Source organism: Artibeus jamaicensis, unplaced genomic scaffold, assembly GCF_021234435.1.
Source record: "Artibeus jamaicensis isolate MK-2021 breed Jamaican fruit bat unplaced genomic scaffold, CSHL_Jam_final contig_3105, whole genome shotgun sequence".
NCBI lineage: Eukaryota > Metazoa > Chordata > Mammalia > Chiroptera > Phyllostomidae > Artibeus > Artibeus jamaicensis.
Genome location: NW_026521715.1, coordinates 225,036 through 237,645, shown reverse-complemented (window position 1 = coordinate 237,645; position 12,610 = coordinate 225,036). Strand labels below are relative to the sequence as shown.

Here is a 12,610-nt window from a genome sequence, read left to right as displayed (position 1 = left end):
GAGAACTACTGACCTAGTATATAGGACACATTTCTTTACCAAGCAAACATTTCAAGTATTATTCTTAGTAAATATCTCAGCTTAATAAAACTACTGGGCTTTGAATGCAAGCTCAGGGAATATCTTCAGTGTTCATTCTGTTTAGAACATGAAGCAGATTTAGGAAATGGAATAAACATATCAATCAATAAAATTATCATTTGGAGACCATACTCAAAACAGCTATGATTGTTTTCTTATATAGGTCCTTGGAAGGTTTGAAGGTCAGCTTTTGCAGGTTAACCTTTCTGTTCATAGTCTCTGTATTGGCTTGGACACAGGTTTAGTCTGGGATGACTGCAAGACTGATTTCTAAGGACATTTTCCTTTCGCTTAACATTTTGGTGGATAGTGTTTCTAGTATGCTTGAATATTCCATCCCAGGATCACAGTTCTCAACATGGAGGTTACTGCACTTCATACTACTGGAGGAAAGTCAGCTATTGGTAGATAGGGAAGGACAGCTAAAAACTTGTTGAATACTTATGCTAGCACTGTGCCAATCACTTTATGTGGGTATCTTATTTAATCTGCACAGCAACCTAACTGGGTAAATATAATTATTATGTGAATTATTCCTAACAGGGGAACTGAAGTGAAACAATTTGTTTAAGAGAAAATAGCTGGCATGTGGTAAAGCTTGGATTTGAACCCACATGTGGCAGATTCAAGAAGGCTTTAAGAGGTAGGGTTGTTTCCCCTGACCTTGAATTTTGATTGGTTCCATTACTAGTTTTAACCAATAAGAATGAGGTAGGTCTTAAAAGATCTGCAGTCTCAACGTTTATTTGTTTTGGAATGTTTCTCACACTCATGGCAGCAAGATGCCACAATTGAAGTTCGATTATCATAAGGCTTCCATAACGTAAGGAAGCTTAAGCTAACCATGTGGGGAGAGAGAGGCCATATAGAGAAGCAGTGAGGTGCCAGAAATATGGATGAGGCCTTCTTGTGCCTTCCAGCCCAACCCTGTCTGTAGCTGAACGAATGATCCCAGTGAATGAAGCACTGCCCATATTTTTCACCCATGTAACTATGAGGAAAAAATTCTTGCAGTTTTAAACCACTAAATTCTGGGGTAGGTTGTTACACAGCAACAAATAAGTAAAACATTAGGTTGGATTGACTCCAACACTTGGTAGTTTATACGGCAATTAGAGGGTCCAGGTCAGGAGAACTGACTTTGTTCTATTGCAATTGCCTTGTTGGGGAAGCTGCCCATGTTTTCTCTTCAGGCCACCAGATTCTGTGACTGAGGGTGGACTAGTGTTGCTTCCAGCTGTCAGGTTCTATGATTCTAAATGTGTACACACCTAAATCTATGGAATAAGAAACATGATCAGTATATTGTCAATTTCTTTGATTCACTAAACTTTAGTTCAAGAAGCTCTGCAGAGCCCATCTTTTTGACAACTTTTCTTAAGCTTGTTTTTCTTAAGAATATCTACAGAATCCAGAGATTTCATTAATAATCTAAGGCTGTGGAATCTCTAGGTAGACAGTTAAAACAATATTTCCCAAACTGGGGAAAAGATGTTATATAAATACACTCAAATGATTAATAGTTATGTTTTTATTTTACAGTTATCTTTTACTTATGGCAAGTGATACTGGCCTTCCATTTATACCAATGATAAGTTTTAAGGCAACTTTAAAGTAAAACAGTGAATTGATTTAAAAAATATTAAATTATAGTACCAGTGGTAGGAAAAATTGACTAAGATATGGAAGGTGATAGATAAATGACAAAAGTTTTGGAAATACTCAACAAGACAAAGCAAGCTAAAATGCCATTGCAACACACATATTTCTCTTTCTTATTGACCTGTTTATTCATGCCTGCAACTGGCTATTTTGGCTAATCACACAAGAGGGCCACTCTTGGTGCACATGACATTAATTGCCGTGGCAATCATTACTCCTGCACCACTGAATTTTGTTCAAGACATAATACACAGGAAAAAGAAGAAACGTTAAAAAAGAAGACAGAGATCTACTGTGGACTATTGAAAGTTCAATTTTGAAAGCCATGAATTTAGGTAGGAGTGTTATGTTTCATTTGGAATGACTAAATAATAGTTATTGTGACAGATCTTGGCTGTAAGGATAGGGAGACATGGAGAAGCCTTGAGCCAGAAGTCAATGAGCAGATTCTGGTGACATTTGGGCATGACAGAGCTGCTGTCTAAGTCTGGTTTGTAGATACCACTTCAAAATCTGCCTTCATTACCCCTCCTGGGCAATCTTACCCTGGATACTACAATTGCTAATCTGAAATTATATGGTGATTCATGCTTTTCATATTTATAGTAATATAAGCATAGAAATAAATCTGCAGATATATCTTCAAATCCTTTACAGCAGTTATCCTAGTGGTAGAAATTGGTGGGACATTCCCTTCTTAATGTCTGTATTTTTGCAATGACCATGCATTACATATCTGAAGAGAAAAAAATAAAAATCTAAATGAGAAAGAAAAATTAGAACATATATATACACACACGCTTCCTATTGGTTCTATTTCTCTGGAGAACCCTGACTAATACAACAACCAATTAATAATCATAAACAAACAAATAAATACTAGGTTCCTACTGCTTTTGCCTCCCACAACAGCTCTCCAAGTTAGATGGGGTCAGCAATATTATTCCCTTTCTGAGAGAGGAAGCTGAGGCATGCAAAGCTAAGTGTTCCCCTTCCTTTTCATCATACACAGCCAAAGATGCTACTCATAACACAATGGGCAAGACTCTTCCTGCAGCTAATTCTTGCTCCTGCAGACTTGTAATATAGTGTCAAAGATACCTCATTCTTTCACTCATTACTATTTAACTCCAGATAGTGCTGGATCCCATATGTCTTATGAAATGGACCTCACACAGAAGGTTTCCAAGTGCTTCATTGAGAACTTCTGACCAGTGATATGCAGGTATGATATGTCATCTCCCCTGGCTGTGCTTCGTGCAATATTTACCAAGTCATACTGGACTCTGCAGTAGGTTGACTGGTCATGCCCTTAAGTCTGCAGCAAAGCCAGCTGCTTCAGGGAGAAAATGAGAATACAGGTTTTGTGTTTTATACATTTATACACACACATATATATATAATTTTTCATTGGTTTATCTATCAGGTAGAAGGAATGGGGTAAACATAGTCTTTCACTGCAAAGGCTTGTGTCTTAATTCCTAACTGCTACTGAGTCTTCTTCCTTAGGAACCCCCAGTTATCCTTTAGTACCTGGGTTGGTGTAGACAATCTGTGTTGTGTCAAAAAAAAAAAAACAACACAAGTAGGCATGGTCTTACTAAGCTTGACACATCCTTCTGGTTTTCTGGAACTGTGCAATCCAGTTTCCTTTCCTTCCTCTCTCCTTATCTTACTTCAATGCCAAACAGAGTTTTGCTTAGAGCTCCTGGTGACAGGTTAAGTAAGAACCATTATTTTAGGTTTATCTGAGTCTTACTCTGGAGTTGAGCATCTACTTCAAGGCATTTGTCCTTCATTATCTTTCAGGACTGAAGGTCATTTCAGAGGCTACAAACATCTTTGCACAAATGACTGCGTTTGAAATTCATAAGATAGTGGAGTCAAGGTAAGATTTTTTTCTTCTACAATCCTAAGATTCTAAGAAATAAGGTGATTTAGACAAATGGGAGTGAGTAGAGAGTGGCAAATCAATGTCCCAATGTTCTATATCCAAGGCTTTCTCTTTAACAGCACATGTCTTTCATTCAATCAACAAATTAAAAAAATAACACTTGTTATGTATTTAGTACAATGATGAACAAAACAGACAGAGTTCATGCTTTTATGGAACTTAACTTCTATTGGGATCTCTTTCTGGAATAAGTTACATCAGTGATTCTCAACCAGAAGTGACTGTGCCCCTCAGAGGACACTTGCCTGAAGACACTTGATTGTCGCAGCTGGGAAGAGGAGGCGCTACTGGCATCTTATCTAATGGGTGAGGCCAGCGATGCTGCTAACCTCCTACAGTCCACAGCACAGTCCTCATAAGAAAGGATTATGGCCAAAATTTCAATAGTGCTGTGTTTAGAAACCCTGACACATATCAACTGTTTGATTTATGTATAAAAATAGAATTTAAACTTTATTTTAGATAAAGAGCCCTAAATACACATGATGGAGATTCCACCATACAACAACTGCTTGGTGAATAGAAATAGGAAGTTGAAGAAATTTCTCCCAAAGAAAGATATTAAAAATACTAATTAAGAAAATACAAGAGAAGAGTTTTTCAGTTACACACAATGTCAACAAACTGCTGCAACAACAGCAACATGCGACATGTAAGTAGTGTTTTCATATTATTGTGCTTCTGAGTTTCCCAACAATCCAATCACAAGGAAAATGAGAACCACACATTCAGATAACTAAAGACCTATTCTTTCCATTAAATTGGAATACCACCATTGCATATCTGGAAATTGACTTTTTAATTTAAAAGTCTAATTTCTGCGAAAGCAAGGAATCCTTGCAGGCAAAAATGACATCTTTTAAGACAGTGGATAGCTAATTCTAGAGATTTCTTTCTGAAGTAAAGAGAGAATAATGGAAGTGAGGTTATAGTCCTGAGCCTTGCAACTCTGTGCTGGGGCTATCTGGTCACTCCCGTGGGTGGCCAGTTGTCATCGTTTACTAGGGCATGATGCAACAGCTTTCTCAGATCAGGACAGATAAGAAGCAGCTGGTTCAATTGAGTTCCCTGCCTCCTTTTTTTTTTTTTCCTGTAACATGCCAGGCTTTTCCTTAAATACAAATTTGGGAATGTCAATCAACTCCAATGGGAAAAAATGAGTAGGAAATTAAATAACAGTAAGCAAATTAGTAGCCGGGAATAAATTTGCATTATGTTCGCACTCATAAACTTGTGTGACTTTACACAAATTATTTCTCCTCTTTGTCTCTTAATCTCCTCATATGTAAAATGAGAAGGGTGGATTAGATGACTTATGAAACCCTATGATTCACATGTTGACAGAATAAATTATGCTTATTGTAATTAGGAAGTGCTCAAGATGATCTGCTCCCACCCCGCTGCCTTTCTCACACTTTCTCTCCTTTGCTTGGGTTTAAAGACGAAGTTCTTAATAAAATGAACAGGATGTCATTTGTCTCTGGAAAAGCAGACTGACAACACTAGGCCACATGAGCACTTATCTTTGGGTCAAGTGCTAAAACTCAAAATCAACAAAATTGTATAGAGAAAATATCTGGGAGTTCATAGAACAAGGCCAAAGGTTGGGCCCCTATCCTAGTTTATTCTGTTCATGGCCAAGGTTGCTCTTTGTTGCAAGAGAGACCTGTTAAAATTGCATGGAAGGTGCTGTGCCACCCCCTTATCATAACTAGAAATATGTTTGAAACCCCTTTTGCAAGGAGCTGTGTTGTTTTAATCAACAGGAGTAGAAATTGCAGGTGGCATGGTATGTACTCAGATTCTAGATTCTAACGGAAATCTTTGTTTTCTCCTGAGTGTTTGTTTGGTGCTTATGCCTGGGATGATCATGGCTGTTTATGAGGGCTGTGTTTGGTATGGGCCTCAAATCAAAGCCCATGCTCACAGACTTTCAGTCTGCAAGGTTTTTTTGAAACACGCGGTTTTCCAATTCAACCAAAGTTCTAGGGAGATTCCAAAACTGACTATCAAAGCCAAGAATAAAGATGCCACTGTTTCTCTGCCAATGACAGGGGCCTTGTTGGGTGCTGGGAAATGTCTCTACCAGTCATGACTTCCACCCAATACCTCCTACTTGCTGGAGCTTTTGGGAGATCCCCAATGTTGAGCATCCTGGGTTGGTTGCCCCTCAGCTGGCTTCCAGAGTCTTGGTTCTTACACCCTCACAAGGTCTGGGGAGTGCCCTGGAAAAATTTTGCTAGCACAACAAAGCTTATTGTCTGTCTAGACAGCCCTTCTATCAGTCTCTGGACCAAATCAATAAGGAAGCAATTTTCATTTCAGAAATTAACGAGGAAAGCAGAGCTTTCCTTACTCAGGGAAGGAATAATACAGGCAACTTATTGTCCAGCAATAAGGCCCAGGTTAGTAAGTGCCAGTTATTATTTTATGGCCCTTAAAGAACCGGGTCAAGCAAACTCTATGCCCCCAAGCAACCCTGCAACCAGGTGCTTCCAGCTCTTTAGGCTCCTTTCCCAAAAATTAGTACAGCTGCTTCCTGGAGCTGGCTGGAAGGAGTTGAGGCTGCTGGAATTTGGCCTGGATCTGTAAATCTTTAACTAACAGGGGCCTAGTTTGATGTCTTTCTAAAAAAAAAAATCGGAAAGATAAGGAATGCTAGCTTTAAATTACCTTTGGGTTTGCAACTTTTAAAATTTCTTACTCTCCCTGTAGGGGACCCTCATCTTTCTCACCATTGATGGCACTTCTGTAGGTGAGCTGTAGAATGTGCCATGCCTTCAAAAAAATCTCATTGTTTGAGTCTCTCATGCTTGTCTTTCAACATGCTGATTTGCTCTGGCTACACTTTTGGAAACTGGCAGCCTTAGGGAGTATTTTGTGACCAGTATTATGATTTTGCTGTAAGCTTGCCAGTCTTTTTCTGATTCTGGTTGAGTCAGTCCTGTTGGGTCTTGATACTTCCTCTCTTTGTGTTTACTCCACAGGGGATTTCATCATAATGCCTCAGGGGATGGACTGCATACAGTTTTCCCTATATGTGATGGGACTCAGTCTCATTGTATTCCAAGTATTGGGCAATCTCTTCCACCTCTTTCCAAAATGGTACTTTTATTGTGTGTTTTTTTTAAACCTGCTTTTAATGGCAGGTTTTTGCCTCCCTTGCATATGAAAGAAGTTTGTGTTGAAGTTTTTTTCTAGCTCTGAATTAAGAATGATGTAGTTTGAGGGCTGGAAAGTGACTTTCTGGGGAAGTTTATTTCTTTCTCTAGGACATCTTTTGGGTTTGTTCCATCTTGAAGAACCTAATGTTGTGACCAATTTGAGAAGGAACTACCATAATTTAATAATTGGAATCAAGCATTACAGATATGGTGGAGTAAATGTTATAGGTTGACTCTTGGGTTAGATCAATCCAATCCAGGTGGTCACAAGAGCTAATATCCTTTCCCCTTGAGCTTTTCCAATCTGGTAAGACAGTTGTTCCAAACAGCAGATTAGAGCATCTAGAGATGGGGGTTTTCCTATTACCAAAGGAACAGAACAGGTAGCCTTCTCATCACTAATCAACAGCAAGTATAGTTTAGGAAGTCTCAGTTAGTATTCTGGGCCCCCAAATCCAGGTCAGGTCTAATTATAAACCTCAAAGGATTTTGGAATAAGGTCACTTCAGTCCATTTGACATCCTTTCATAACATTAAGAATGCCTTCACGTGAGTCCAGTCTCCATTTCCTGAGTATGCTGTAGTTACTAAGATTGAAATCATGGACTTGGATCACCTTTTCTATTCTTATTTTTTTCTATTCTTATTATTCCTTTAGGAGAGATTCAAGGCTCCTTATTTAATTTTGGAAACGATGAGTTCAGGCTACCTCTGCATTTTAGTTCCAAAATACAATATACGAAACTGAATTCACATGGTAAAAATTCCTAAACCACATCAAGTATGTTATGCAGTTATTCCTCTGCTCTAAATCCTGCAGTGACTCTCTATTTCACACAGGATAAAAGCTACAGTTCTTACTAGTACTACAGCCTCAAGGCTCCTGGCTCCACTGTGCCTACTGACCTCATCTCCTATGACTTCCTTCTACCATGCTTACTCCTTGCTGTTTCTTGAACATGCCAAGCATGTGCCAGCCTTAGAACCTGTGCTTTAGCTGTTATGTCCATATGGCTCACTTATCTACTCCAAGCCCCTGTTCCCCTCTCACTTTCTCCAGGAGGCCTCCCTGACTAGCCAGTTTAATCCTGTCATATGTCTCCTTCTTCTTCCTCAGAACTCCTGATTGCCCTGCTCTGCTTTACTCATTTTTTTTCACAAAGTGCTTAGAAATACTATATAACTTAATTATTTTGTTATTGTCTCCTCCACTAAGCTCCATAAAGACAGCAATTTTTGTCTGCTTTGTTCAAATATCACATTCCCACAATAGTGCCCTAGTATTTAATACTTGGAAGGTACTAAAGAATAAATAAATATTTAAATTTTTATTTATTTGTTTTTTTGTAGATTATACAAGTAAGAACATACATTATTTTTCTTTCTCTGTCTGACTTATTTCACTTAGCATAATACCCTCAAGTTCCCTCCATATTGTTGTAAATGGCAGGATTTCCTTCTTTTTATGGATGAATAGTATTCCACTGCACATATACAATGTATTTTCTTTATCCATTCATCCATCAACAGACACTTAGACTCTTTCCATGTCTTCGCTATTATAAATAATGCTGCAATGAACATGGGTGTGCAGGTATCTCTTTGACATAAAGAGTTGATTTCCTTTGGAACATCCCCAGAAATAGAAGTGCTGGATACACAGTGGCTGTACCAGTTACTTATTATTTTTTTTACAGTTTTAGTTTCTCCAAGCTTTAGGTCTTTTACTTTAAAGCAACCTCTCTGCTCCTCTGTGATAGAAAAATTCAGAACTCCAGAGATTTTGTATGGACACAGTTGTTTGGTTCACACTGGGGCTATCCAGTTTAAAAACAAACAAACCGACAAACAAAAAACTACATTTGTCAAGAGAATTGTGACCAGTTGCAAAAACACATAGTTAATAGTGTTCTTAGTAGTGTGCCCAACACTGGAGATAGAGAGATTCCTATAATTCAGATCATGCATTTCTCTGCTCAAAACCATCCAGTGGTGCCCTGGCTAGTGTGGCTTAGTGGATTGAGCACTGGCCTGTGAATCAAAATGTTGTTGGTTCGATTCCCAGTCAGGGCATATGACTGGATTGCAGGTTGGGTCCCCAGTTAGGGGCATGCGAGAGGCAGCCAATGTTTTGCTCACATATTGATGTTTCTCTCCTTCCCTTTCTCTCTCTCTAAAAATAAGGAAACAAAATATTAAAAAAGAAAACATCCAGTGGCTTTCCATCTCACTGTTAGGGGCCAAGCCTTTATACTGACACAGCTGGGTTAAGCTGAAACTTCTTTTCCCAGAATCCTTTTCACTGAATGATTCTGAGTCAGAATTGTGCAAGATTTGGAAGGCAGAAGCAGAACAGTGGCCATTACTCTTTGAATGTCTTTGCAGTCAAGTATGATGAAAAACAAACACAGATGTATCTGTTACTGAACACACACACACACACACAGGTTTGTTATGTCCGCCGCCAGAGAAAAGACGTCTCTCAATGCCAGAGATTTGTGAAAAGGAAAGGAAAGGTTTATTTAAAGCTATACAGACTTAAAGTAGTGACCCAATGTGCCCATTAAAATATCAAAGTCCTTTTGGATACCCACAGTGCTTCCTTCTCCCCCTGCCCTAATTTGGGGTACTATAACTCAGGACAAGAAGCACATGTCTGTATTTCAGGCTGCTGGCACTGTCAGCTGTGTCGCCATCCAGGCAGGATCTCCAATTAATCCAAAGCCATGTGGCACCCTCTCATGGCCTACTGGCAAAGAATTCTTTTGCCCTTCTTCCAGGCAAAGTCTCTCCTGCTTCCCAGGCCATGCAGCCAGAGGGAGCACCCAAAGCCATGTGGTCCTCTTCTACCAGAACTGCAGGGGTCTGCACTCAGGCCAAAACTGCATGGTTCTCTCTCTCCTTCACTCTACAGCTGTGTAGTACACTCTCCTCTTCTCCAAAGCTTCAGGCGGTAGGGGGTCTCCACTCTGCCAAAGCCGAGTGGTGGTTCTCTGCTAAAGCCACATGGTGGTTCCCCCTACTAAAGCTGTGGGGGTCCCCACTCTTGCAAAGCTGAGTGGCTCTCCCCAGTGGCTGCCAAGTCTCAGTTTAAATCCTCCGCACCAACCTTCCTCTGCAGCCCCATTTCTGACTCCTCCCACAATCGGCTATACTTGCCAGCACTCCCATATCCTTCCACCTTTACTGGGCTGCCATAGTCAGTCTGGGCAGGTGTGGCCCCATGTCATGGAGCCAATCTTCTCCAAGCTCTCATGTAGGCACTGTAACTTGGGGGACCTGCCCCCAGTTACGTCTTGGGTGAAAGTCACTTCCATCCCCCTGGCTCAGAGCATGGCCACAGCTATTTAACATATCTGTGCAAGCACTTAAAGGTTATTTATATACTTACTACATACCTTCCCACAAAGGGTCCTTACTTAGGGTCAACCTGGGAGTCTACATGGTCCTGGTACAGGAAAATAATCCTATCCTGTTTTTACCCTCCTCTAAATGAAATTAAACATTTTCTTCAATTGAGTACAGACAGTAAACTACATGATTTAGAAGTACCTGTCATTTGTTACCAAAAAATCACAAATGTGTTTCCTACCACAATACAGTTGTTCAAAATATCTTGAATGTCACTTATGCTCATCACTTTGAAATTATAATAGTCAACAGGCTTGCAAGTAGATGGCATAAGATGGAACCCTTCCTGTTTAAAGATGCTGGTGGATAGCTGGGCAGTCATAGATCATCTCTATGCCTGGTGGACATTTAGCCACTAAACAGTGAAACCAGGATTTCTTACATTGGTGACTTAGACATCTCATTGCTTTCTGGTATTTCCTACTTATGATGTTAATCAATATGTAGAAGAAGTGAGTTGTTCCTGTTGTTTTTAAAAATATTGGAGGACTGAGGGGAAGAAGGGGGAGGTGAAGTAGGAGGGAGCAGATTCCACTTCCCCCTACACAGTAGAAAAACCTAACCAATCTAAGGAGGAACAGAGCAAATAGCCAATAGTACCCCATTATATATGAAAATAAGAGACCAAAAACTGTAGCAGACACTGAAAAACCAGATGGTAAGGAGAGTGCTTCAGCCAATACCCAATGGCTGTATTTCATGCTTTCTAGACTCTATGAACATAGGGAAGTTGCCCATTTGTTCACTTCTCTGTCCAGAAAAAAAAGATAGCAAAATATTAACACCGAATGGAGAGGTTAAAAGTGATTTTTTTATTTTTTAAAAACATTTCCAAAGTCTTCTGTCATTTCATAATTCAAACAAATTTTGGGGAACACAGCCTCTTGAGACAGCTGTGCTTCCATATCAATAATGCTGACAAGTACCATTCTCACTGGCACACTTGCACCAGTATTTCAATGGGAAGAAACAGTCTGAACCAAGCTCTGGAGCTTTCTTTCCTTGAGAGAGAGAGAGTTTGTTGAGTTTCTCTGGAATTTAAATCTACAGAATTGCTAAGATGCAATAGTGAGGAGGTCAGTTTCATGACCCAAGTTGTAGTGACCCTAGTGACTGACTCTCTCAAAAAGCCCAAGTCCCTCCACATTCATCTGATAATGTGGAGGAAAGAAGTAGAATTCCAAGAAGTAGAATTCTTTCCTTTTCCCCCTTCTTTCCTTTTCTGGAAGGCCCAATGAGTTTTCCAGTGATCTAGCTCCTGTGACTTGAATATGGCCTCTGTAATTTGAATAGAAATCACTGTAGCCCATAAGAAACACAGAGCTAGGGAGGAAGGAGTGTGTGCAAGATTGCAGAGCAGAGCAAAATGGGTGAAGCCAAGCCACACTCTCTGCCCTCCTCTCTATTGCTAACTGCATACAGACAGGTATTTAGTGAGGGGAAAGTACCATAAGAAAACACCTGTGAATTCCTTGCAGAGCTCCCCCGATGGCTACATTCCACCTTCTGCTCTTTTATAAAAGTTCCATTTGCTCCATCTCTGACCCCAGGGCATGGACAAATGGATGGAAGCCTGGTGTGGCTTCTCTGCTCTTGGCTGTATTCCCTGTACCAATTAGTCACCAGGCCCCAGCCTGACAGGCCCACCTCTTTGTGGCTGCTCATCCTCTCATTGTTCCAGTGAGTCCTCTTAAGTCTTCTCCAGAGGTAAGAATTCTTCAGTGTTTTTTTCCAACCCAGAACTCCAACTCACATGCTGGCTGCTGCACACAGAAGGGCCACAGTTCCCTCTACACTGCTGACTGTGGTCAATAAGGAACCTTGAGCATCTGATTTGAAACCAGGCTCTGTTATACATTAGCTTTGCCACCTTGGACATGTCTCTTGACTTCCCTAAGCTTTCTCTGCCTTGGAAGGAGGGTAATAGTAACTGCTTTGCCATCTTCAGGGAGTCATTGTGATAACCTGACCAGGGATTCTTAATTTTCCTTTTCTCTTTTCTCTTTTTTTACTTTTTTCTTTGTCATAGATCTTTTTGGAAGTCCAGGAAGCTACATAACCCATCTTACTGTGTTTTTACTGTGAAAAGAATGGAGTTACCAAAAATTTAAAAACAGAACTGCCTTTTGACCCAGGGATTCTACTTCCTGGAATTTATCTGGAAAAAAAGACACACAATACAGTAATTTGAAAGAATATATGCACCCCTATGTTCATTGCAACATAATTTACAGTAGCCAAGATTTGGAAGCAGCCTGAGTATCCATTAGTAAATGAGTGGATAAAAAAGCTGTGGTACATTTATATAATGGAATATAATGTGGCCATAAAAAAGGAG

The 12,610-nt window shown here is 39.9% G+C and overlaps 1 long non-coding RNA gene across 1 annotated transcript; it reads left to right on the top strand.

The window, feature by feature from the left end:
* Positions 1–2,884: 2,884 nt before the first annotated feature.
* LOC128627025 (uncharacterized) lies at positions 2,885–4,298 on the top strand. Its single transcript, XR_008391107.1, has 3 exons — positions 2,885–2,968; positions 3,553–3,631; positions 4,160–4,298. It is a non-coding gene; the product is annotated as an uncharacterized LOC128627025 (long non-coding RNA).
* The last annotated feature ends 8,312 nt before the right edge of the window (positions 4,299–12,610 follow it).